The sequence below is a fragment of the Mobula birostris genome, chromosome 13, assembly GCF_030028105.1.
Source record: "Mobula birostris isolate sMobBir1 chromosome 13, sMobBir1.hap1, whole genome shotgun sequence".
NCBI classification, from domain to species: domain Eukaryota; kingdom Metazoa; phylum Chordata; class Chondrichthyes; order Myliobatiformes; family Myliobatidae; genus Mobula; species Mobula birostris.
The window spans coordinates 92591575-92616620 of NC_092382.1; the positions used below are offsets into that span (position 1 = coordinate 92591575).

General features: G+C 52.5%; 1 long non-coding RNA gene across 1 annotated transcript; it reads left to right on the forward strand.

The window, feature by feature from the left end:
• The first annotated feature begins 6242 nt into the window (after positions 1-6242).
• LOC140207181 (uncharacterized) lies at positions 6243-20957 on the forward strand. Its single transcript, XR_011888524.1, has 2 exons — positions 6243-6372; positions 20362-20957. It is a non-coding gene; the product is annotated as an uncharacterized lncRNA (long non-coding RNA).
• The last annotated feature ends 4089 nt before the right edge of the window (positions 20958-25046 follow it).

Genomic DNA, 25046 nt, shown 5'->3' on the forward strand with positions numbered 1-25046 from the left:
TCCAAGTCATTAATATATATTGTAAACAACTGGGGTCCCAGCACTGATCCTTGCGGTACCCCACTAGTCACCGCCTGCCATTCTGAAAAGGTCCCGTTTATTCCCACTCTTTGCTTCCTGTCTGCTAACCAACTCTCCACCCACACCAATACCTTACCCCCAATACCGTGTGCTTTAAGTTTGCACACTAATCTCCTGTGTGGGACCTTGTCAAAAGCCTTCTGAAAATCCAAATATACCACATCCACTGGTTCTCCCCTATCCACTCTACGAGTTACATCCTCAAAAAATTCTATGAGATTCGTCAGACATGATTTTCCTTTCACAAATCCATGCTGACTTTGTCTGATCATTTCACCGCTTTCCAAATGTGCTGTTATCACATCCTTCACAAGATGCTTCACAAGAGCCCATAACTTCCCTCGGAGGCAAATGGAAATAAATCATAAAGCGGGACCTTTACTTTGGAGTTTGTCCGAGCTTGACGGGAAGACCAGGACGAAGATGGGAGACGAGATCAGTGGGGGTACCGCCCACTCGGCTGGTCCACCTCCGCTATTGGGTATAACCAATGATTGACATCATTTCGCATCAATGGGAATAGCGTGTCTCGTGGATCCAGCAGGGGTGGGGAGAGGGCGATGGGGGTCACTGATTGCTGGGCCAGTCGTTTTCGAATGACTCTGCTATAGTTGGATGCATCAGCAAGGGAGATGAGGCTGAGTACAGGGCTACGGTAGGAAACTTTGTCACATGGTTTGAGCAGAATTATCTGCAGCTTAATATGAAAAAGACTAAGGAGCTGGTGGTAGACCTGAGGAGAGCTAAGGTACCGGTGACCCCTGTTTCCATCCAGGGGGTCAGTGTGGACATGGTGGAGGATTACAAATACCTGGGGATACAAATTGACAATAAACTGGACTGGTCTAAGAACACTGAGGCTGTCTACAAGAAGGGTCAGAGCCGTCTCTATTTCCTGAGGAGACTGAGGTCCTTTAACATCTGCCGGACGATGCTGAGGATGTTCTAAGAGTCTGTGGTGGCCAGTGCCATCATGTTTGCTGTTGTGTGCTGGGGCAGCAGGCTGAGGGTAGCAGACACCAACAGAATCAACAAACTCATTTGTAAGGCCAGTGATGTTGTGGGGATGGAACTGGACTCTCTCACGGTGGTGTCTGAAAAGAGGATGCTGTCTAAGTTGCATGCCATCTTGGTCAATGTCTCCCATCCACTACCTAATGTACTGGGTGGGCACAGGAGTACATTCAGCCAGAGACTCATCCCACCGAGATGCAGCACAGAGTGTCATAGGAAGTCATTCCTGCCTGTGGCCATCAAACTTTACAACTCCTCGCTTGGAGGCTTGGACACCCTGAGCCGATAGGCTGGTCCTGGACTTATTTCATAATTTACTGGCATAATTTACGCATTACTATTTAACTATTTATGACTATTTTCTATTACTATTCTATTATTATTTATTATTTCTATGACTATTACTATTTACTATTTACTAATAGTAATATTACTCTTAGTATTTCTATTACTATTTATTATTTATGGTGCAACTGTAATGAAAACCAATTTCCCCCGGGATCAATAAAGTATGACTATGACTATGTTAAATCATCTCAGCGCGAGCAGCGCGCGCGCGCTGTGTGTGTGTGTGTGTGTGTGTGTGTGTGTGTGACATCAGGCACGTGACGTCAGATCCCGGTGTGGGGAACCCATGCATGATGTGAGGTGCGTGCAGGGGTGCAGCGTTAATTTTTTAGGTGCCGGAGCTGACAAAATGCTTGCCATTTCCTACATCCTCTCTCTATATATGTCACACCCAATTTGTGTACTTGCTCATTTCATGTACTGGGCAACTTCCTTGCCCCATTCATGTAGTGAGCAGGTACACAAATTGTGTGTGACATATATATATATGAATAGGGCTCCTTATAATGTCAAGCACTAAACCAAGATGAAAGAAATATATGAATTCCAGAGCTCCACAGAAATATAGTGATAGTTAAGACATTAACAAGAATATAGCCTATCACTACATTTCAGCATATAACTGGTACAATAAAACATATAATACTTAATTTAATAATATGACAAAGTATTGCACAGATGCTCTCACTAATTATCATAAAATATAATTAGCAAGCAAGAAAAGAAAAATACAGTAATCATGTATTTTACCAATTTAAAGATAATTACCTACTTACCAAATGCCACCAATGAGAAGTTTCACAATAATTCCCACAAAGGGTCGGGCGTAATATGTGTTCGGGGGTCTGAAGCAACTCTTGTCCAGGTGTCACCTGCTGATCTGTGGTACCGCAACCACAATGTGACATATGGCTCAGGATTCCACTGAACTAGAGGAGATCCGTGTAGTTTAGATTAGATTATGAGGACACTCAGTCCTCGTTTATTGTCATTTAGAAATGCATGCATTAAGAGTGATACAATGTTCCTCCAGTATGATATCACAGAAACACAAGACAGACCAAGACTGAAACTGACAAAAACCACATAATTATTACATATAGTTACAACAGCGTAAAGCAATATCGTAATTTGATAAGAGCAGACCATGGACACGGTGGAAAAAAAAGTCTCAAGTCCCAACAGCCCCAACATCTCACACAGATGGTAGAAGGGAGAAACTCTCCCTGCCACAAGCTTCCAGTGCCGCAAACTTCTGATGCGGCATCCTGGACACAGTCCGACTCTAAGTCTGTCCGAAAACTTCGAGCCTCTGACCAGCCCTCCGACACCGAGCACCGAGCACCGTAACAAACGTAAGTGCTGATACATGATCTATGAGAATCCTTGAGTGTGTTGTTGTTATTATCAAGTTCATCTGACTGAATCTTCTCTCACACTCAGCAGTACTAATAGGAATAACTTGCGAACAGCTCAGTAATGGGCGTAAATCTTGGGGGATGCGGTGTCCACGATCCTCCACATAATCTCTGAAGACATTTATTACAGAGGAAGAAGAAAGCTTAAACCTCTTACAGAGAGATAATATTGCAGCTTCTCCATAATTAGGTGGTATTTCAGCAGGCCAGTTATCTTTATCAAGGACACACACTTCGTTTAGCAGGGATTTATACAGACTTTAAGGTTTAGAAGTTTGAGAACCTTTCAAGGATGTTGCCGTGAACATACTGTGCTGCAAATTGTCTATAAGACTAGTAAGAAACTGTAGAAAATTAATGGAGACAATTTTGTTGTTGCTTGTTGAGGTAATTTCTCCAAACTTCCCCTTTTCAACTGCCTCTTGATCTTCTAGAGTTTTTGTACCAGGTTGGTCTTTCAGTCCATGCAGTGACCTTATGCTCCATTGGGTCAGTTTGTCTGCATAAGCAGTCGTAGTAGTGCGTTTCTGTAAACACTCTGACAGTAAACCAAGTTCATGCAACGTGTCATACGTTAGAGCTCAGTCCAATAGAAATTGTTCTGAAGAATCTTTTTAACAGACCTTCATAGGTTTTTCTGTCACTCCCAGATCTTGTTTCATGCTTCATTGCTTTTTCAAAATGAAAACACAATGCTTCATAATTTTGCCACACTGCTGAAACTGTTCGAAACGAGCTAGCTACCCACCTGGTGCCCAGAACATGGCCTATTTTGCAAATTTGTTGTTCTAGTTCAGAGGCACATTCAGACAGTTCCTTTTGATTTTGAGGTGATCTACTGTAAACAGAGTACAATTTGTCCATAAATAATTGAAAATGATTTATTCCATGAACATCTCTCACCGAATCACCTACTGCAAGTTCTAATCTGTGTTTAAGACAGTGCCAAATTATCACATCAGGATAATGAGAATTGTAGTAAAAATCTTGAAGTTCCAATAAGCCAAAGTGATTAGAGTATGGTCTGTCATTCTGAGCTAAATAATATGCAGTACGAAAAATTGAACAGGTTGCCTTTAGATGCGAAGCATTCATGGTGTCACATAATTTTCCAAGAGAATCTTCATGAGCTATATTTTCAACACAGAGAAGCAGTGTGAGCTTTTGATAATTTGTGATCAACCATTTTTTTTTCTGAAAGACTTGGATCGGCTCCATAATAGGATACTTGGTACATCTACCATTCATTTGACAGCCTCAAACCCTTGGAAGTGAAAAGTGTCAGATTGCTTTTGTTTGCACATACTTTACACCCAAGTTTATCATCCAAGAAGTCTAACCAGGGATAAGTTTACTTCTTTTCCTTCCACATTTCTTCAGTCCAAACATCTGAACAGGGATATAAACCCTGTTTGAGATTAAGAATCTCTGGAGGCGAAGGCCCCAAATCCTCGGCTTTGCCTATTGCCTGTTGCCGGGTATGGGGTCGAAGCGCTTGGCAGAGATGGTGCTCGGTGCTCAGCGTCAGAGGGCTGGTCGGAGGCTCGAAGTTTTCGGACGGACTCAGAGTCGGACTGTGGTCAGATGCTTCCAGGATGCTGCATCGGCAAGTTTGCGGCGCTGGAAGCTCATGGAAGGGAGTTCCTCCCTTCAACCATCTGCGTGAAATGATGGGACTTTCAAGAGACTTTGAGACTTGTTTTTACGTGCCCCTGGTCTGTTCTTCATCAAATTACGGTATTGCTTTGCACTGCTGTAACTATATGTTATAATTATGTGGTTTTTGTCAGTTTTTTTTAGTCTTGGTTTGTCTTGTGTTTCTGTGATATCATTCTGGAGGAACAAATTGTATCATTTCTTAATGCATGCATTACTGAAGGACAATAAAAGAGGACTGCGTGTCCTCGTAATCTAATCTAAAACTGATTTTGAAGGACCATTACTTTCAGAACTGCATTTGGACCCGGTTAGAAAATTTGAACTAGGAGCAGGCAAAACACAGCTTTTGTCACTTTTACTGTTACCAGTCTCTTGTACGTTATTCTTGTTGCACTCCTCAGCTTGTTTACGAAATAAAGAAGTTAACGTTGTTTGCTTAGAAGCCATAGGGTTGTTACTGAGAAAAATTTACTTTTGTATTAGCGAGTAATCCACGGACCACCAGAGATGTAGACTTACTAAATGCTTTTTCACGCATAATTTTGCCATCAATAGGGATATGATTCTGTGACATGTCCTCTAGCCACACACTTAATGCTTTATCAGTCTTTGAAAGCACTTTATCACGAACCATTCTTGCCGTTGTAGGAGTAGCACTAACACCTCCACGAATTTCAGCTTCTTTCTGCTTTATTGTGCGAACGCTCGATTCGTTCTTACCGACCTTACGGACGACGTCGGCAAGCGACATGCCAGTTTTCAAAAGATCTAAGATTTTTATTTTCTCGCCGAACAATGGTCAAACAACGGGAGCTGGAGAGAGACCGAGGATCTGTGAAACGACAGGAGGCTACAGCAGGGTATGCTGGGACAACGAGTCGAGCGAGGAGGAATTTCACAAATACTTAAATAAAAAAGTCACAGCTCCAGGATTTCTCCAAAAACAATCACATATCCTAATATTATTAGTGGTATTTTACCCACCAGCCAATACCCCGTCTCTTCAACCCCCGCTTCCGTAAAATTCCCTCTATTTAATATGCGGCCGCAGTTTATTTTGACTTTTTTTCACAGAGGTGCCGGAGTGGTGCTCCGGCAGCACTGCACCCCTGGGCGCGTGTATTTAAAAACAATTTAATTGACATTTCTTATGATTTCAGTGGGAGCAAAAATTAACCACAGGTTTTATCACAGCTTTGTGCCCGTTTTTTTTGGTGGAACGGCAGCGTAGTATTTCTCTCGAGGTGGGTTTTAAAACCCCCAAATATTCTTGGGGGATAACTTTCCAGAGTGATCTGGTTTGGGGTGGATTCTGTTAGTGGATTGTCTCGTTTTTTCATATTTTGTTAAACAACGGTTTCAGTAATATTAACCAGAATTTCCCGCGGGGTCAACAGATGACCTCTCGTTCCTGCAGTCATTGTCTCCTGGTAAACTAAATACTCTAACAATGCGGACCCTTCCTCAAGAGCGGTGATAAGAATTATGTCTTTTGGTCTGATAAGAATTATGTCTTTTGGTCTTCGAAGTTCGCTCACGTTCAGTTGGCTGTTCTTGATCAGGTGAAGGTCGGGGGTGTCCCAGTGAAAGAGACGGACGGCCGAATTCTCGGCGTTGCTCGTCCGGCCGTCGGAGTTGGCGCCGCGTGGACTTCCGACCACTGGTGGTGCTGTGGGGACCTCCGACCACTTGCGGCGATGTGGGGACCTCCGACCACTTGCGGCGCTGCGGAGAGCTCCGGCCACGCGTGGCGCCGCGGGTTCCCTACGTGAGGCGCAGGCGCAGTGCTGACCCCGGCGGTTGCCGGGGGGTGTCCTGCTCGGGCGGCGGTGAGGAAGGGGGCCGATTTCGGGTTAGTGTGAATCGGGGGCCGGTTGCAGTGGGACGGGGCCGGTGCTGAGCTCTGCCGGACGGCTGGGGCCTTCGGGCAGCCCCGGTTTTAGTTTTGCACTCGAGCCGGGGCCGTGGGATCAGTTAGTTGTGGTTGCCCAAGCTGGGCGAGAATAATCAGTGCGTGTGAGCAGGGAGAGGTTATGGGGGATGTGTGGGTCTGGGGAGGGTGTGGGACCGTAGGCGGGGGAGGTGGGGAGATCGGACGCTGCGTGGCCCGGGAAAAATGGGTCCCGGCATAAATTAAAGTCGTAAACAAGGGAAGATTTGATCCTGTGGGTCAGGAAGCAACAATTCTCTCTCCGAGCAACACACATCCAAGTTGCTGTTGAACGCAGCAGGCCAGGCAGCATCTGTAGGAAGAGGTACAGTCGACGTTTCAGGCCGAGACCCTTCGTCAGGACTAACTGAAGGAAGAGTGAGTAAGGGATTTGAAAGTTGGAGGGGGAGGGGGAGATCCAAAATGATAGGAGAAGACAGGAGGGGGAGGGATAGAGCCAAGAGCTGGACAGGTGATTGGCAAAAGGGGATACGAGAAGATCATGGGACAGGAGGTCCGGGAAGAAAGACAAGGTCGGGGGGAAACCCAGAGGATGGACAAGGGACATAGGGAGAAAAAGGAGAGAGAGAGAAAGAATATGTGTATAAAAATAAATATCGGATGGGGTACGAGGGGGAGGTGGGGCATTAGCGGAAGTTAGAGAAGTCGATGTTCATGCCATCAGGTTGGAGGCTACCCAGACGGAATATAAGGTGTTGTTCCTCCAACCTGAGTGTGGCTTCATCTTTACAGTAGAGGAGGCCGTGGATAGACATGTCAGAATGGGAATGGGATGTGGAATTAAAATGTGTGGCTACTGGGAGATCCTGCTTTCTCTGGCGGACAGAGTGTAGGTCTCCCAGTCTGCGTCGGGTCTCGCCAATATATAGAAGGCCACATCGGGAGCACCGGACGCAGTATATCACCCCAGCCGACTCACAGGTGAAGCGTTGCCTCACCTGGAAGGACTGTCTGGGGCCCTGAATGGTGGTGAGGGAGGAAGTTTAAGGGCCTGTGTAGCACTTGTTCCGCTTACACGGATAAGTGCCGGGAAGGAGATTGGTGGGGAGGGATGGGGAGGACGAATGGACAAGGGAGTTGCGTAGGGTCCAATCCCTGCAGTAAGCAGAGGGGGGGGGAAGATGTGCTTAGTGGTGGGATCCCGTTGGAGGTGGCGGAAGTTATGGAGAATAATATGTTGGACCCGGAGGCTGGTGGGGTGGTAGGTGAGGACCAGGGGAACCCTATTCCTAGTGGGGTGGCAGGAGGATGGAGTGAAAGCAGATGTGCGTGAAATGGGGGAGATGGGTTTGAGAGCAGAGTTGATGCTGGAGGAAGGGAAGCCCCTTTCTTTAAAAAAGGAGGACATCTCCCTCGTCCTGGAATGAAAAGCCTCATCCTGAGAGCAGATGCGGCGGAGACGGAGGAATTGCGAGAAGGGGATGGCATTTTTGCAAGAGACAGGCTGAGAAGAGGGATAGTCCAGATAGCTGTGAGAGTCAGTAGGCCTTTCTTGTTCCCCTAATTCCGTTCTTCAGTTCCATCCTGCCTATCTTGTAACTCTTTACAGCTCTCTTCGACCCTTGCTTCCTAAACCTTAAATCAGCTTCTTTCTTCCTTGTCACTACACGTTCTACAGCTCCTGCCAACCAGGGCTCCTTCACCCTACTATCCTTACTCTGCCTCAGTGGGAGAACCTGTCCAGAGCCCCGCGCAAGTGCTGCTGAGAATACCTCCACATTTCCGTTGTGCATTTCCCAGAGCAAAATCTGTGTCTGATTTATGTTGTAAGGATCCAGGCTGATAGCACCACCATTCCCCTTCCTAATTAATTAGTCTGGGGACTGAAACAGGGCTGTCAGGAAAGAGCAGGGAAATGGGATTAGTTTGGGGACTGACACGAGACTGGGATTAGTTTGGGGACTGACACGAGGCTGTGGGATTAGTTTGGGGACTGACACGAGGCTGTGGGATTAGTTTGGGGACTGACATGAGACTGTAGGATTAGTTTGGGGCTGACACGACACTGTGGGATTAGTGTGGGGCTGAGACGAGACTGTGGGATTAGTTTGGGGACTGACACAAGACTGGGATTAGTTTGGGGATGGACACAAGTTTGTTGGATTAGTTTCGGAATGGATACGAGACTGTGGGATTAGTCTGGGGACTGACACGGGACTGTGGGATTAGTCTGGGGACTGACACGAGACTGTGAGATTAGTCTGGGGACTGACACAGGACTGGGATTAGTTTGGGGACTGACACGGGACTATGGGATTAGTCTGGGGATTGACATGAGACTGTGCGATTAGTTTGGGGATGGATACTAGACTGTGGGATGAGTTTGGTGATGGACACGAGACTGTGGGTTAGTTTGCCGATGGACAGAAGTTTGTGGGGTTAGTTTGGGGATGGACACGAAGCTGTGAGATTTGTTTGGGGACGGACACGAGACTGTGGAATTAGTTTGCAGGCTGACCCGAGACTGTGGGATTATTTGGGTAATGGTCACAAGACTGTGAGACTTGTTTGGGGACAGACACGAGACTGTGGGATTACTTTATTTTATTGTTGCCAAACAATTGATGCTGGAGCATACAATCATCACAGTGATATTTGATTCTGCGCTTTGCGCTCCCTGGATTACAAATCAATAGTAAATATTAAAAATTTAAATGATAAATTGTAAATAGAAAATAGAAAAGTGAAAGTAAGGTAGTGCAAAAAAAAACGGGAGGCAGATCCGGATATTTGGAGGGTACGGCCCAGGATTAGTTTGACAACTGACACAGACTGTGGGATTAGTTTGGGGGATGGACACAAGGCTGAGTGATCACTTTGGGGACGGTCACGAGGCTGTGGGATCAGTTTGGGGACAGACAGGAGACTGGGATTAATTTGTGGATGGACACGAGACTGTGGGAAGAGTTTGAAGGCTGACACGGGACTGGGATTAGTTTGAGGACGGGCACAAGGTTGTGGGATTAGTTTGGTGATAGGCACGAGATTGCGGGGTTAATTTGACTACTGAGATGAAAATGTGGGATTAGTTTGAAGGCTGACATGAGACTGGGATTAGTTTGGGATCTTACACGAGGCTGTGGGATTAGTCTGGGGACTGACACGAGACTGTGGGATTAGTCTGGGGACTGACACAGGACTGGGATTAGTTTGGGGACTGACACGGGACTATGGGATTAGTCTGGGGATTGACATGAGACTGTGCGATTAGTTTGGGGATGGATACTAGACTGTGGGATGAGTTTGGTGATGGACACGAGACTGTGGGTTAGTTTGCCGATGGACAGAAGTTTGTGGGGTTAGTTTGGGGATGGACACGAAGCTGTGAGATTTGTTTGGGGACGGACACGAGACTGTGGAATTAGTTTGCAGGCTGACCCGAGACTGTGGGATTATTTGGGTAATGGTCACAAGACTGTGAGACTTGTTTGGGGACAGACACGAGACTGTGGGATTACTTTATTTTATTGTTGCCAAACAATTGATGCTGGAGCATACAATCATCACAGTGATATTTGATTCTGCGCTTTGCGCTCCCTGGATTACAAATCAATAGTAAATATTAAAAATTTAAATGATAAATTGTAAATAGAAAATAGAAAAGTGAAAGTAAGGTAGTGCAAAAAAAAACGGGAGGCAGATCCGGATATTTGGAGGGTACGGCCCAGGATTAGTTTGACAACTGACACAGACTGTGGGATTAGTTTGGGGGATGGACACAAGGCTGAGTGATCACTTTGGGGACGGTCACGAGGCTGTGGGATCAGTTTGGGGACAGACAGGAGACTGGGATTAATTTGTGGATGGACACGAGACTGTGGGAAGAGTTTGAAGGCTGACACGGGACTGGGATTAGTTTGAGGACGGGCACAAGGTTGTGGGATTAGTTTGGTGATAGGCACGAGATTGCGGGGTTAATTTGACTACTGAGATGAAAATGTGGGATTAGTTTGAAGGCTGACATGAGACTGGGATTAGTTTGGGATCTTACACGAGGCTGTGGGATTAGTTTGGGGACTGACACGAGACTGTGAGATCAGTTTGTGGACTGACACGAGGCTGTGAGATTAGTTTGTGAACTGACACGAGACTGTGAGATCAGTTTGTGGACTGACACGAGACTGTGGGATTGGTTTGGGGATGGACACGATACTGCGGGATTACTTTGACTACTGAGATGAAAATGTGGGATTAGTTTGAAGGCTGACATGAGACTGTGGGGTTGGTTTGGGATGGACACGAGACTGTGAGATTAGTTTGTGGACTGACACGAGATTGTGAGATCAGTTTGGGGACGGACACAAGGCTGTGGGATTAGTTTGGGGACTGACACAAGGCTGTGGGGTTGGTTTGGGGATGGACACGAGACTGTGGGATCAGCTTGGGGATGGACACGAGACTGTGAGATCAGTTTGGGGACGGACACAAGTCTGTGGGATTAGTTTGGGGACTGACACGAGGCTGTGGGGTTGGTTTGGCGATGGACATGAGACTGTGGGATTAGTTTGGGGACTCATTCGAGACTGGGATTAGCTTGGATTTGTACACGAGACTGGGATTTGATTGGAGATGGACTCGAGACTGCGGGTTTAATTTGACTACTGAGACAAGACTATGGGATTAGTTTGGGGATGGAGACGAGACTGGGAGATTTGTTTGGGGATGGATATGAGACTGGGATTAGATTGGGGATGGACACGAGGCTGCGGGTTTAGATTGGGGATGGACTAGAGATTGTGGGTTTAATTTGACTACTGGGACGTGACTGTGGGATTAGCTTGAAGGCTGACACGACACTGGAATTAGATTGGGGTCTGACATGAGGCTGTGGGATTAGTTTGGGGACGGACACGAGGCTGTGGGAGCTGTTTGGGGATGGATACGAGACTGGGATTAGATTAGGGTCTGACATGAGGCTGTGGGATTAGTTTGGGGACGGACACGAGGCTGTGGGATTGGTTTGGGGGATGGAGATGAGGCTGTGGGAGTTGTTTGGGGATGGATACGAGACTGGGATTAGATTGGGGACTGACACGAGGCTGTGGGATTTGTTTGGGGATGGATACGAGACTGGGTTTAGATTGGGGATGGACACGAGACTGCAGGTTTAATTTGACTACTGAGATGAAAATGTGGGATTAGTTTGAAGGCTGACATGAGACTGGGATTAGTTTGGGATCTTACACGAGGCTGTGGGATTAGTTTGGGGACTGATGAGACTGTGAGATTAGTTTGGGGATGGACACAAGGCTGTGAGATCAGTTTGGGGATGGACACGAGGCTGTGGGATTAGTTTGGGGATGGACACGAGACTGTGAGATCAGTTTGGGGACGGACACAAGGCTGTGGGATTAGTTTGGGGACTGACACGAGGCTGTGGGGTTGGTTTGGCGATGGACACGAGACTGTGGAATTAGTTTGGGGACTCCTTCGAGACTGGGATTAGCTTGGAGTTGGACACGAGACTGGGATTTGATTGGAGATGGACTCGAGACTGCGGGTTTAATTTGACTACTGAGACAAGACTATGGGATTAGTTTGGGGATGGAGACGAGACTGGGAGATTTGTTTGGGGATGGATACGGGACTGGGATTAGATTGGGGACTGACACGAGGCTGTGGGATTTGTTTGGGGATGGATACGAGACTGGGATTAGATTTGGGATGGACACGAGACTGTAGGTTTAACTTGACTACTGAGATGAGAATGTGGGATTAGTTTGAAGGCTGACACGAGAATGTGGGATTAGTTTGGGGATGGACACGATACTGTGGGACTAGTGTGGGGATTAACACGAGACTGTGGGAATAGTTTGAGGACTGACAGGCGACTCTGTGACTAGTTTGACTACTGACACGATATTATGGGATTAAGTTTATTGCTGACACGAGACTGTGGGATTAGATTGGGGATGGACACGAGACTGGGATTAGCTTCGGGATGGACACGAGACTGTGGGATTAGTTTGGGGACTGACACGAGACTGTGGGATTAGATTGATAATGGACACGCGACTGTGGGTTTAATTTGACTACCGAGACGAGAATGTGGGATTAGTTTGAAGGCTGACACGAGACTTTGGGATTAGTTTGCGGACTGACATGAGACTGGGATTTGTATGGGGACTGACACTAGACTCTGGGATTAGTTTGGGGACTTGAACAAGACTGTAGGATTAATTTGGGAACTGACAGAAGACTGTGGGATTACTTTGGGGACTGACACGAGACTGTGGGATTACTTTGGGGACTGACACGAGACTGTGGGATTACTTTGGGGACTGACACGAGACTGTGGGCACACAGCGGTGCATGCAGATTAATTTGGCAACTGACTGGCTGTAGAACAACAGATAGATTAGCTTGGGGACTGACACGAGAGTGTGGGATGAGGTTGGAGACTGACACGCGACTGTGGAATTAGTGTGTCTTCCTTGTTTATGAAGTGAGGCTGCTGGAACAGAGTGAATCACTCTGAAATATCAATTTTGTTGTACTTTACAACAGTCTTTGGTGTGTATCATTCCGTGAGTATTTAAAGTAATCTGTCGAGCTAAATTAAGTCCATACAGTGATTTACACCTCTCCATCAAGGATCCCTCCCCACACGGCCCTCCCCCTCATTTTGTACTCTCACCCCACTGTTCCTTTCACCTCTGGACCACAGAATCCTCAGCCCTGGAGTTTCACTGGCCCCACCAGTCCCAGCAACCTGGGGCGGGGGAAGGGGTGGGTTGTGGCTGTTTCGATCCTCCCACCCCTGGCCCCATGAATCCGTCCAATGCTGAAGTAAATCTCCAACCCTCCGTCCCCTCACCTTTGACCTCAGGATGCTATCAGGTCTCAGAAGTGGGTATCAGCATCCTCCGCTCGCCAGGAGAGGATGAGACGGAGAGAGAGCTACCGTGACTCCTCTGACCGTGAGGAGGGTTCCACCCCATCCGCTAAAGTTTTCCGCCACCTCCCGGGAAGCCGAGTCTGAGCTGAATGGTCCAACTTTGATCGCCTGCCCCTCCTGGGCCTGAAAGGGGAGCGAGGCCCCTTTGTACACAGTCCTGGGACGATTCCCCTCCTCCTGCTACCTCAGCTCCCTTAGCACCTAGGACAGAAGTCTGCGGTAGATATGAAAGGCCACACAGGAGGTTGGGCTGTATTGGGTCCCGGGAATGGAGACTGGGCACCCGCGGCCTCCCTATTGAAGAAGAGCAATAAGAACCAAGAGAAGATCTGCAACTGCTGGAAATCAAAGTTATACAAAATTCTGGAGGAGCTCAGCAGGCCCGTCCCTGTCCCCCTCCCCTCCCCTGTCCCCCTCCCCTCCCCTGTCCCCCTCCCCTCCCCGTCCCTGTCCCCTCCCCTCCCCTGTCCCTGTCCCCTCCCCTCCCCTGTCCCCCTCCCCTCCCCTGTCCCCCTCCCCTCCCCGTCCCTGTCCCCTCCCCTCCCCTGTCCCTGTCCCCTCCCCTCCCCTGTCCCCCTCCCCTCCCCTGTCCCCCTCCCCTCCCCGTCCCTGTCCCCTCCCCTCCCCTGTCCCCCTCCCCTCCCCTGTCCCCCTCCCTCTCCCCTGTCCCCCTCCCCTCCCCTGTCCCCCTCCCCTCCCCTGTCCCTCCACCTCCCCGTCCCTGTCCCCCTCCCCTCCCCTGTCCCCCTCCCCTCCCCGTCCCTCCACCTCCCCGTCCCTGTCCCCCTCCCCTCCCCTGTCCCCCTCCCCTCCCCTGTCCCTCCCCCTCCCCTGTCCCCCTCCCCTCCCCTGTCCCTCCACCGCCCCGTCCCTGTCCCCCTCCCCTCCCCTGTCCCCCTCCCCTCCCCTGTCCCTCCCCCTCCCCTGTCCCCCTCCCCTCCCCGTCCCCCTCCCTCCCCTGTCCCTCCACCTCCCCGTCCCTGTCCCCCTCCCTCTCCCTGTCCCCCTCCCCTCCCCTGTCCACCACCGCCCCGTCCCTCCACCTCCCCTCCCCTGTCCCTGTCCCCCTCCCCTCCCCTGTCCCCCTCCCCTCCCCTGTCCCTGTCCCCCTCCCCTCCCCTGTCCCTCCACCGCCCCGTCCCTGTCCCCCTCCCCTCCCCTGTCCCCCTCCCTCTCCTGTCCCCCTCCCCTCCCCTGTCCCCCTCCCCTCCCCTGTCCCTCCACCTCCCCTGTCCCCCTCCCCTCCCCTGTCCCCCTCCCCTCCCCTGTCCCTCCACCTCCCCTCCCCTGTCCCCCTCCCCTCCCCTCCCCTGTCCCCCTCCCCTCCCCTGTCCCCCTCCCCTCCCCTGTCCCTCCACCTCCCCGTCCCTCCCCTCCCCTGTCCCTCCACCTCCCCGTCCCTGTCCCCCTCCCCTCCCCTGTCCCCCTCCCCTCCCCTGTCCCTCCACCTCCCCTGTCCCTCCACCGCCCCGTCCCTGTCCCCCTCCCCGTCCCTGTCCCCTCTCCCCTTCCCTCCCCCTCCCCTGTCCCTCCACCTCCCCGTCCCTCCCCTCCCCTGTCCCTCCACCTCCCCGTCCCTGTCCCCCTCCCCTCCCCTGTCCCCCTCCCCTCCCCCCCTGTCCCCCTCCCTCCCCTCCCCTGTCCCCCTCCCCTCCCCTGTCCCCCTCCCCTCCCTGTCCCTCCACCTCCCCTCCCCTGTCCCTCCACCTCCCCGTCCCTCCCCTCCCCTGTCCCTCCACCTCCCCGTCCCTGTCCCCCTCCCCTCCCCTGTCCCCCTCCCCTCCCCTGTCCCTCCACCTCCCCTGTCCCTCCACCGTCCCGTCCCTGTCCCCCTCCCCGTCCCTGTCCCCTCTCCCTCTTCCCTCCCCCTCCCCTGTCCCTCCACCTCCCGTCCCTCCCCTCCCCTGTCCCTCCACCTCCCCGTCCCTGTCCCCCTCCCCTCCCCTGTCCCCCTCCCCTCCCCTCCCCTGTCCCCCTCCCTCCCCTCCCCTGTCCCCCTCCCCTCCCCTGTCCCTCCACCTCCCCTGTCCCCCTCCCCTCCCCTGTCCCCCTCCCCTCCCCTCCCCTGTCCCCCTCCCCTCCCCTCCCCTGTCCCCCTCCCCTCCCCTGTCCCCCCCACCTCCCCGTCCCTGTCCCCCTCCCCTCCCCTGTCCCCCTCCCCTCCCCTGTCCCTCCACCTCCCCTGTCCCTCCACCGCCCCGTCCCTGTCCCCCTCCCCTCCCCTGTCCCTCCACCTCCCCTGTCCCCTCCCCTCCCCTGTCCCTCCACCTCCCCTGTCCCTCCACCGCCCCGTCCCTGTCCCCCTCCCCCTCCCTGTCCCTCCCCTGTCCCTCCACCTCCCCTGTCCCTGTCCCCCTCCCCTCCCCTGTCCCCCTCCCCTCCCCTGTCCCCCTCCCTCCCCTGTCCCTCCACCTCCCCTGTCCCCCTCCCCTCCCCTGTCGCCCTCCCTCCCCTGTCCCTCCACCTCCCCTGTCCCCCTCCCCTCCCCGTCCCTCCACCTCCCCGTCCCTCTCCCCTCCCCTGTCCCCCTCCCTCTCCCTGTCCCCCTCCCCTCCCCTGTCCCTCCACCTCCCCTGTCCATCCACCGCCCCGTCCCTGTCCCCCTCCCCTCCCCTGTCCCCCTCCCCTCCCCTGTCCCTCCACCTCCCCGTCCCTGTCCCCTCTCCCTCCCTGTCCCCCTCCCCTCCCCTGTCCCCCTCCCCTGTCCCCCTCCCCTCCCCTGTCCCTCCCCTCCCCTGTCCCCCTCCCCTCCCCTGTCCCCCTCCCTCTCCTGTCCCCCTCCCTCTCCTGTCCCTCCACCTCCACTGTCCCCCTCCCCTCCCCTGTCCCTCCACCTCCCCGTCCCTGTCCCCCTCCCCTCCCCTGTCCCACCACCTCCCCTGTCCCCCTCCCCTCCCTGTCCCCCTCCCCTCCCCTGTCCCTCCCCTCCCCTGTCCCTCCCCTCCCCTCCCCTGTCCCTGTCCCCCTCCCCTCCCTGTCCCTCCACCGCCCCGTCCCTGTCCCCCTCCCCTCCCCTGTCCCCCTCCCCTCCCCTGTCCCTCCCCTCCCCTGTCCCTCCCCTCCCTCCCTCCCTCTCCCCTCCCCTGTCCCCTGTCCCCCTCCCTCTCCCCTGTCCCCCTCCCTCCCCTGTCCCCTCCCCTCCCCTGTCCCCCTCCCCTCCCCTGTCCCTCCACCTCCCCGTCCCTGTCCCCCTCCCCTCCCCTGTCCCTCCACCGCCCCATCCCTGTCCCCCTCCCCTCCCCTGTCCCCCTCCCCTCCCCTGTCCCTGTCCCCCTCCCCTCCCCTTTCCCCCTCCCCTCCCCTGTCCCTCCACCTCCCCGTCCCTGTCCCCCTCCCCCTCCCTGTCCCTCCACCTCCCCGTCCCTGTCCCCCTCCCCCTCCCTGTCCCCCTCCCTCTCCCTGTCCCTCCATCTCCCCGTCCCTGTCCCCCTCCCCCTCCCTGTCCTCCTCCCTCCCCTGTCCCCTTCCCTCTCCCCTGTCCCCCTCCCCTCCCCTGTCCCCCTCCCTCTCCCTGTCCCCCTCCCTCTCCCTGTCCCCTTCCCTCTCCCTGTTCCCTCCCCTCTCCCTGTTCCCTCCCCCTTTCCCTGTCCCTCCCCTCCCCTGTCCCTCCACCTCCCCTGTCCCTCCACCGCCCCGTCCCTCCACCTCCCCGTCCCTGTCCCCTCTCCCTCTTCCCTCCCCCTCCCCTGTCCCCCTCCCTCTCCCCTGTCCCCCTCCCCTCCCCTGTCCCCCTCCCTCTCCCCTGTCCCCCTCCCCTCCCCTGTCCCCCTCCCCTCCCCTCCCCTGTCCCCCCTCCCCTCCCCTCCCCTGTCCCCCTCCCCTCCCCTGTCCCTGTCCCCCTCCCCTGTCCCTCCACCGCCCCGTCCCTGTCCCCCTCCCCTCCCCTGTCCCCCTCCCTCCCCTGTCCCCCTCCCCTCCCCTGTCCCTGTCCCCCTCCCCTCCCCTGTCCCTCCACCTCCCCGTCCCTGTCCCCCTCCCTCCCCTGTCCCTCCACCTCCCCGTCCCTGTCCCCCTCCCTCCCCTGTCCCTCCACCTCCCCGTCCCTGTCCCCCTCCCCCTCCCTGTCCCCTCTCCCTCTTCCCTCCCCCTCCCCTCCCCTGTCCCTGTCCCCCTCCCCTCCCCTGTCCCTCCACCGCCCCGTCCCTGTCCCCCTCCCTCTCCCTGTCCCCCTCCCCTCCCCTGTCCCTCCACCTCCCCGTCCCTGTCCCCCTCCCCCTCCCTGTCCCCTCTCCCTCTTCCCTCCCCCTCCCTTGTCCCTCCACCTCCCCTGTCCCTGTCCCCCTCCCTCTCCCTGTCCCTCCACCTCCCCGTCCCTGTCCCCCTCCCTCTCCTGTCCCTCCACCTCCCCGTCCCTGTCCCCCTCCCTCTCCCTGTTCCCTCCCCCTCCCCGTCCCTGTCCCCCTCCCTCTCCCTGTCCCCTCTCCCTCTTCCCTCCCCCTCCCCTGTCCCTCCCCTCCCCTGTCCCTCCACCTCCCTCTCCCTGTCCCCCTCCCTCTCCCTGTCCCCCTCCCTCTTCCCTCCCCCTTTCCCTGTCCCTCCACCGCCCTGTCCCTCCACCTCCCCGTCCCTGTCCCCCTCCCTCCCTGTCCCCCTCCCTCTTCCCTCCCCCTCCCCTGTCCCTCCACCTCCCCGTCCCTGTCCCCCTCCCCCTCCCTGTCCCCCTCCCTCTCCCTGTTCCCTCCCCCTCCCCATCCCTGTCCCCCTACCTCTCCCTGTCCCCTCTCCCTCTTCCCTCCCCCTCCCCTGTCCCTCCCCTCCCCTGTCCCTCCACCTCCCCGTCCCTGTCCCCCTCCCTCTCCCTGTCCCCCTCCCTCTTCCCTCCCCCTTTCCCTGTCCCTCCACCGCCCTGTCCCTCCACCTCCCCGTCCCTGTCCCCCTCCCTCTCCCTGTCCCCCTCCCTCTTCCCTCCCCCTCCCCTGTCCCTCCACCTCCCCGTCCCTGTCCCCCTCCCCCTCCCTGTCCCCTCTCCCTCTTCCCTCCCCCTTTCCCTGTCCCTCCCCCTCCCCTGTCCCTCCACCTCCCCGTCCCTGTTCCCTCCCTCTCCCCTGTCCCTCCACCTCCCCGTCCCTGTCCCCCTCCCTCTCCCTGTCCCCTCTCCCTCTTCCCTCCCCCTTTCCCTGTCCCTCCACCGCCCTGTCCCTGTCCCCTTCCCTCTCCCTGTTCCCTCCCCCTGTCCCTGTCCCTCCACCTCCCTGTCCCTCCCCCTCCCCCTCCTTCTCCCTTCCCCCTCTCTCCCCCCTCCCCCTCCCCCTCTCTCTCCTCTCCCCCTCTCTCTCCTCTCCCCATCCCCCTCCCCCCCTCACTCTCACTCTCTCTCTCACCCTCTCTGTTTTCCATATCTTTCCAGTCTCTCCCTCCCGGTCTCTCCAGCCCATTCTGCATCTCTCCTCCCATTCTCTCTCCCTCAATTTCTCTCTCACCCCAGTCCCCATCCATCTGTCACTTCTCCCCTCCCAGTCTCTCATCTCCCCTGGGTTCCCTCTCCCATCTGTCTCTCCTCCACACACTGTTTCGCTGTTTTTCTCTCACTCTCTCAGCCCCCCTACCCACTTTCTCTCCCCATCGCTGCCCCTCTCTCTCTTGCTACCCTCTTTATTTACCCTCATTTTTATCTTTCCTCTGTATCTGTCTCCGGCTCTCTCTTCCTTGCCCGTCTCTCTTTCTCCCCAAACATTCTCTGCCCCCAGAGTCTGCTTGCATCGTCTGTCTCCCCATCTGTCTCTTTCCATCGTTTATCTCCCTGCCTCTCACTTCTTTTTCTCCACCGCCTCTCTTCTCCCCTCTCTCCTCCATTATTCTCTTCCCGATGTCTTTCTCTGCCCTGTCTCCCTTTCCCGGTCTCTCTCTTCCCGTTTCCTTCTCCCCCTCGTCCATCTCTCTTCCTGCCCATCTCTCTCTTCCCGGCTTCTGTCCCCGAATGTCCCCCTGATTCGCTCTCATCTCCAGTCTCTCTCATTCCCAGTTTCCTTCTTCTCTTGGATTCTCCCTCACCCCATCCCGTTCTTCCCCCAGTGTCCCTCACACCCCAAATCAGCCGTCCCAGTTTGGCACTCCCCACCAGTTTCTCTCCAGCAGTGCCTCTCTCCCCAGTCCCTCCCTAGTCTTTCTCTCTCTCCGCACCAACCCGCAGTCTGCCTCCGTGAACCAGATGTCCTGTCTTGTGTACACCTGTCTCTCACCTCTCTGTCCTCTCTCTCTCCCCATCTCCCTCCGCTTCTCTCCCTCCCCGTTCTGCTTCACTCTGCTCTGAATGCCGGCAGGTCCCAATCTTTGAACTGAGGATATTTGTCTTGGAGGCAGTTGTGCCTCTGTCAACATCGCACGTCGAACGGGAGGGTTGGTACTCTGCAGTGAACACGGGGAGAGACTCATTGTGAATGGCCAGCGGGCGTAGACAGCAAGGGGAGAAGAGAAGTGTGAGTGAGTGAAAGTGGGGTGAGGTGAGTGAGAGGAGGGAGGTGAGGAAGAAGGGGCTGTGCTAGGGTGGGAGAGGAAAGGGGAAGGAGAGTAGGGAGGGGAGGGTAAGAGAGAATGGAGGGATGAGGCTGAGAGGATTATGTGGGGAGGAGTGAGAGAGCAATGAGAGATGGGTAGGAAGGAGGAGGCGGAGAAGATGAGCTGTTTGTGGAGAGAAGAGGGAAGAAGATGGTAGGGTAGTTGCACGCACACACTCTGACAGGCTGCTGGGGGGAGTTCCATTCCCTCTGTCCACTCATGGTAAACCTTCTAAGGGTATATTTTCATCAATAAAAACAGGATTCAGCACTCAATGAGAGCGTGTGATATTCCTGTCGGAAGTGCACATCACTAAACCTGAAGGAAAGTACAAACTAGAAATATGAAGAAATTACGAGGGGTGTTTGATAAGTTCGTGGCCTAAGGTAGAAGCAGATGAGTTACACAGCTCTCGTTACGTGCACGTGCAGATCAACTCTTTGAGTGATTATGCAGAAAGTTTGAAATAAATAACTTTTGTGGTATTCCTGTTTCAGATAATTGAAATTTGCAAGTAAGCACTGTCTGAGAAAATGGACAACATTGGCCTTCGTGCAGTCATCCGCTACCTCAGTCTCAAGGGCCTATCACCCAAGGAGGTCCACGAGGACATGGTGGCAACGCTAGGGGAGGGAGCCCCTTCTGACAACATGGTGAAGAAGTGGGTTGCTGAATTCAACCGTGGCAAAGAGAGCGTGGAAGACGAGGCCCGTCCTGGGAAGTCTGTCACCGTCACCACACAGAAGACCACTGACTCAACCAATGGGAGAGAATGACCTTTCATGGACGACATCCCCACCAACTGAGCAGAAGTGACGTTGACAAGGAAGCATGCACCGCCTGGCTCAGAGTTAAAGACCTCATCACAGGAAAAGAGTGGTTTGTTCTGACAGTAGAGACTAACACACAAAAAATCGAAAATACACAATAAAAGACCAACAAATTGAAGAAGGTAAATGCCGAAAATCCAACAGAGACAGAAACAATCCGACACATTCCAGGATCCTGCAGCAGTTTAACTCAATCTGATTACTCACACTGGCACGATCTCGTGGTAAACAGCATTCAATAAAATCTTGCTTTAAAACACAAACTTATGAAAAATATACCATATATTATTATAAATACAGAACTGATCCAGTTTTACAGTCAGACTCATAAGACTATATTATGACTGATCTATTTTTACAGGTAGGACAATACATTATACCCACCCGGATGTAATATTACAGGTTAAACAAGCAAGAACAACCGACTTAATAGATATCCTCATTCCAAACGCACACAACAATCTGTGAAAAACACCTGAAATATGCAGACCTTGAAAGGTGAAATTGAAAGACTGTCAGACGTGAACTGTATAGATATTGTCCCTATCTTAACATCTACAACTGGTTCTGTTCCAAAGTCACTTCACAGTAACATTAAACAATTAAACCTAGGCGATAACACTTCTGTAAATCTCCAGAAGTCCACCATACGAAACAGCATTGGAACAGTCCGAAAGTCCCTGTCAATTGAGAAGTGAGTGTGCTTGTCTATATCCGCGAGTCACGTTTTATCAAATTTAGCAGAGAAATAATAATAATAATAAACATACTGGAGGAAATGCAGAGGAGATTCAACAATTAGTTTGCTCTAATGGAAATTTATTAGGAATCAGGAAATGAAATGACTTTCTTTCCCTGAAGCAGAGTAGTCATTGGCGGGTTTCCCATAGAAATTTGCATAGCTGGGAGCAAAATACAGGAGTTCTGTAGTGTTAAGCATTTCTCCAAACACGTTAATCTAACGCGAAGGACAAGGTTTACTGTGAGTTCGTGTGGACTATAGACTTTATTTTTTGCTTCATTCTTAAGGAAGAGTTTACAGTGACGAATGAGTTACATTTCCGCCGATTTGGTTTTGAATGACCCCCCCCCCCACCCGATCCTGGCCCGCTCTGTCATTAACGATAGGGGTTGTCGGTGACGAAAGCGGGAGTATGGTAAAAAAAAATAATAAGAAAAGGTAGGCTGAGTTTCATAATTTGTAGGAGGTGGAGTTCGTGGGCTCTGGGTGCCGAAGTGCCTACTCCCGAGCTGTGTTTCCCTCGGGGTGTAAACCCGCCACATGCAAAAATGCCATTCCCTATTCCCAGTTCCTCAGTCTCTGCTGCATCTGCTCCCAGGATGAGGCTTTCCATTCCAGGACATCTCAAATGTCCTCTTTCTTTAAGGATCGTGGTTTCCCTTCTACAGTGATCAATGATGCCCTCACCTGCATCTCCTCCATTTCACGCACTTTGGCCCTCACCCCGTCTTCCCGCCATGACAACAGGGACAGAGTTCCCCTTGTCCTCACCTACCACCCCACCAGCCTCCGGATCCAGCACATTATCGTCCGCAACTTCTGCCACCTTCAACAGGACCCCACCACTCACATCTTTCCCTCGGCACCCCTCTCTGCTTTCTGCAGGGATTGATCCCTCTGCGACTCACTTATCCGCACGTCCATCACCACGGATCTCCCACCCGGCACTTATCCCTGTTAGCGTAAGTGCTACACCTGTCCCTACACCTCCTCTCTTGGCACCATTCAGTCCTTCCAGGCGAGGCAACACTTCACTTGCGAATCTGTTGGGGTCATCCAGTGCTCCCGGTGCGGCCTCCTCTACATCGGTGAAACCTGATGCAGATTGGGGGACCGCTTCGTCGAGCACCTCCACTCCATCCGCCACAACAGACAGGATCTCCCGGTAGCCACCCACTTCAACTCTGCTTTATGTTCCCATTCAGATATGTCCATACATGGCCTCTTCTACTGCCATAATGAGGCTAAGCTCAGGTTGGAGGAGCAACACCTCATATACCGTCTCGGTAGTCTCCAGCCCCTTGGTATGAACATAGAATTCTCCAACTTCCAGTAATTCCCTCACCCTCCCTTCCTCTATCCCTATTTCACATCACCTCCCTCATAGTTCTGCCTCCTTCTACCACTGCGCATTGTTCTCCTGCCAATCACCTCCCTGCTTCCCCTCCCCCACCCCTTTGTCTTTCAAATTACTGTTTTTTTCAACTACCAGCATTCTTCAAACCCTCCCCAAAGTTCTTCCTTCAGTCCTGAGGAAGGGTTTCGGCCCGAAACGTCGACTAATCTTTTCAACTGATGCTGACTGACCTGCTGAGTTCCTCCAGCGCATTGTGAGTGTTCCTTTGACAACAGCATCCGCAGATTATTTTGTGTTTACGAACTGCTCTCTGAACTTGGACTGAGTCACCCTGTAAATAAACGTGTTTGTGCAGCAACTTAATAGCAGCAGAAAGTCTGAGGTGTATTCAAATATGTATTCTGAAGCGTTGTATTCATGTTGATTCAGTCCAGCAATGGTGTTATAAAGGAATTCGGCAACATCTGCCGACCACAGAATGATGAAACTTCCGGAGATGGTGAGAAGTAAGATTACAGACCTCCTCCTGCTCTCCATCTCCGGTTCTCCACCTTTTCCTGGCCCCTCAGCCCCTTACGAACTGGACAAGTCACTAAAGTGTGCCTGACTTGAAAAGTAGTATGAACACGAACGGGAGTAATGGCGTTAGAACAGTAGCCAAGCATCTAAATCCCACCCACCCGGTAGCTCCGCTTTCCAATACAGTCCCAGGTGTAATATGCGAATATGTCTACTGCCCTCCCCTAAATCTCACCCGAGTTTCCCTTCCTGCGTTCCCCTGAAACTTGCATCAATTTCTTAAAACACATTACAGCACAGTACCTTTAAATCTGAATTGAGAACGTGTTGCACTATCGATACGGAATAACGCCAAGTAGCCCATATGGGTTCAGAGCACGTGGATAGTCGGAGTTAATTTTGATAGCAGCTTTCCATTGATAAATCAAAACTCCCTGTCATAAATTCACAGAATAAACCCACCTCTCTGAACTTGCACTCTACGCCTGTTCCAACCGCCGGTTTATTTTCAGCCGAAGTTACGGATTAAACTGAACGAGCACAGAGTTTTGTCACAATATCTGCACCGCACTCACTGACACACCGGCATCACATCGCTGTCGGTAACCAGTTCAAATACCACACGCACAGAACAGAAACTGTTAGTTCGCCTGTGTTTTTCTTTACCAGGAACTCCGTAACGGTGAGGATCAAGTAATGTGTTTCCTTCACAAGGTGAAATGTTTCAAGCACGCTGTGTGAGATTCAGCCTGCCTTCTCGCTGAGGAAACTGAGCCGATGAATCTCCACGATCATTCATTTACACCGGCTCCTACACACTGAATGAATTCAATACTTTATACTTTATTGTTGCCAAACAATTGATACTAGAACGTACAATCATCACAGAGATATTTGATTCTGCGCTTCACACTCCCTGGATTACAAATATTAAATATTAAAAAAATTAAAAATAGTTAAAATTAGTAAATATTAAAAATTTAAAATATAAATCATAAGTAGAAAATAGAAAAGGGAAAGTAAGGTAGTGCAAAAAAAAAACCAGAGATGCAGGTCTGGATATTTGGAGGGTGCGGCCCAGATCCGGGTCAGGATCTGTTCAGCAGTCTTATCACAGTTGGAAAGAAGCTGTTCCGAAATCTGGCCGTACGAGTCTTCAAGGTCCTGAGCCTTCTCCCGGAGGGAAGAGGAACGAAAAGTGTGTTGGCTGGGTACACAAAACTAACGTGTCTGCCAAGAGATGGGGCAGAAATACACATGATACCATTCAAATAAATTCTGAGCAACATGCTGGAGGAGCTCAGCAGGTCGGGCAGCATCCGTGGAAACAAACAGTTAACGTTTCAAGCCGGAACCCTTCGTCAGGATTGAAGAGGGGAGCGGCAGAGGACCTATAAAGTCCGAATTGTGACGAGGAATGGATAGCTTGACAGGAAATTGCAAAATCTGAAAGACGAAGAAATGGCAATCTGAGAAGTCAGGGACTGTCGTTGCGAAACTCTCTCAGGCTCACCTCTCAGTTTCATGATCGTTATTGTTGATCCTGTCCATTCCTCGATTCCATGGAATTTGTCATCATAGACCAATGCTATACCGTCATTGGGCTGCCCTGTTTTGCTCTGGAAATTGTCTCAGTTATAGATCATCTAATATAAATAGAGGAGAAAGAAAATGCTGTTTGCATGCACTGTCAGACAGTGAAGTGTTGCAAGGGGGCGCTGGGAACGGACCCAA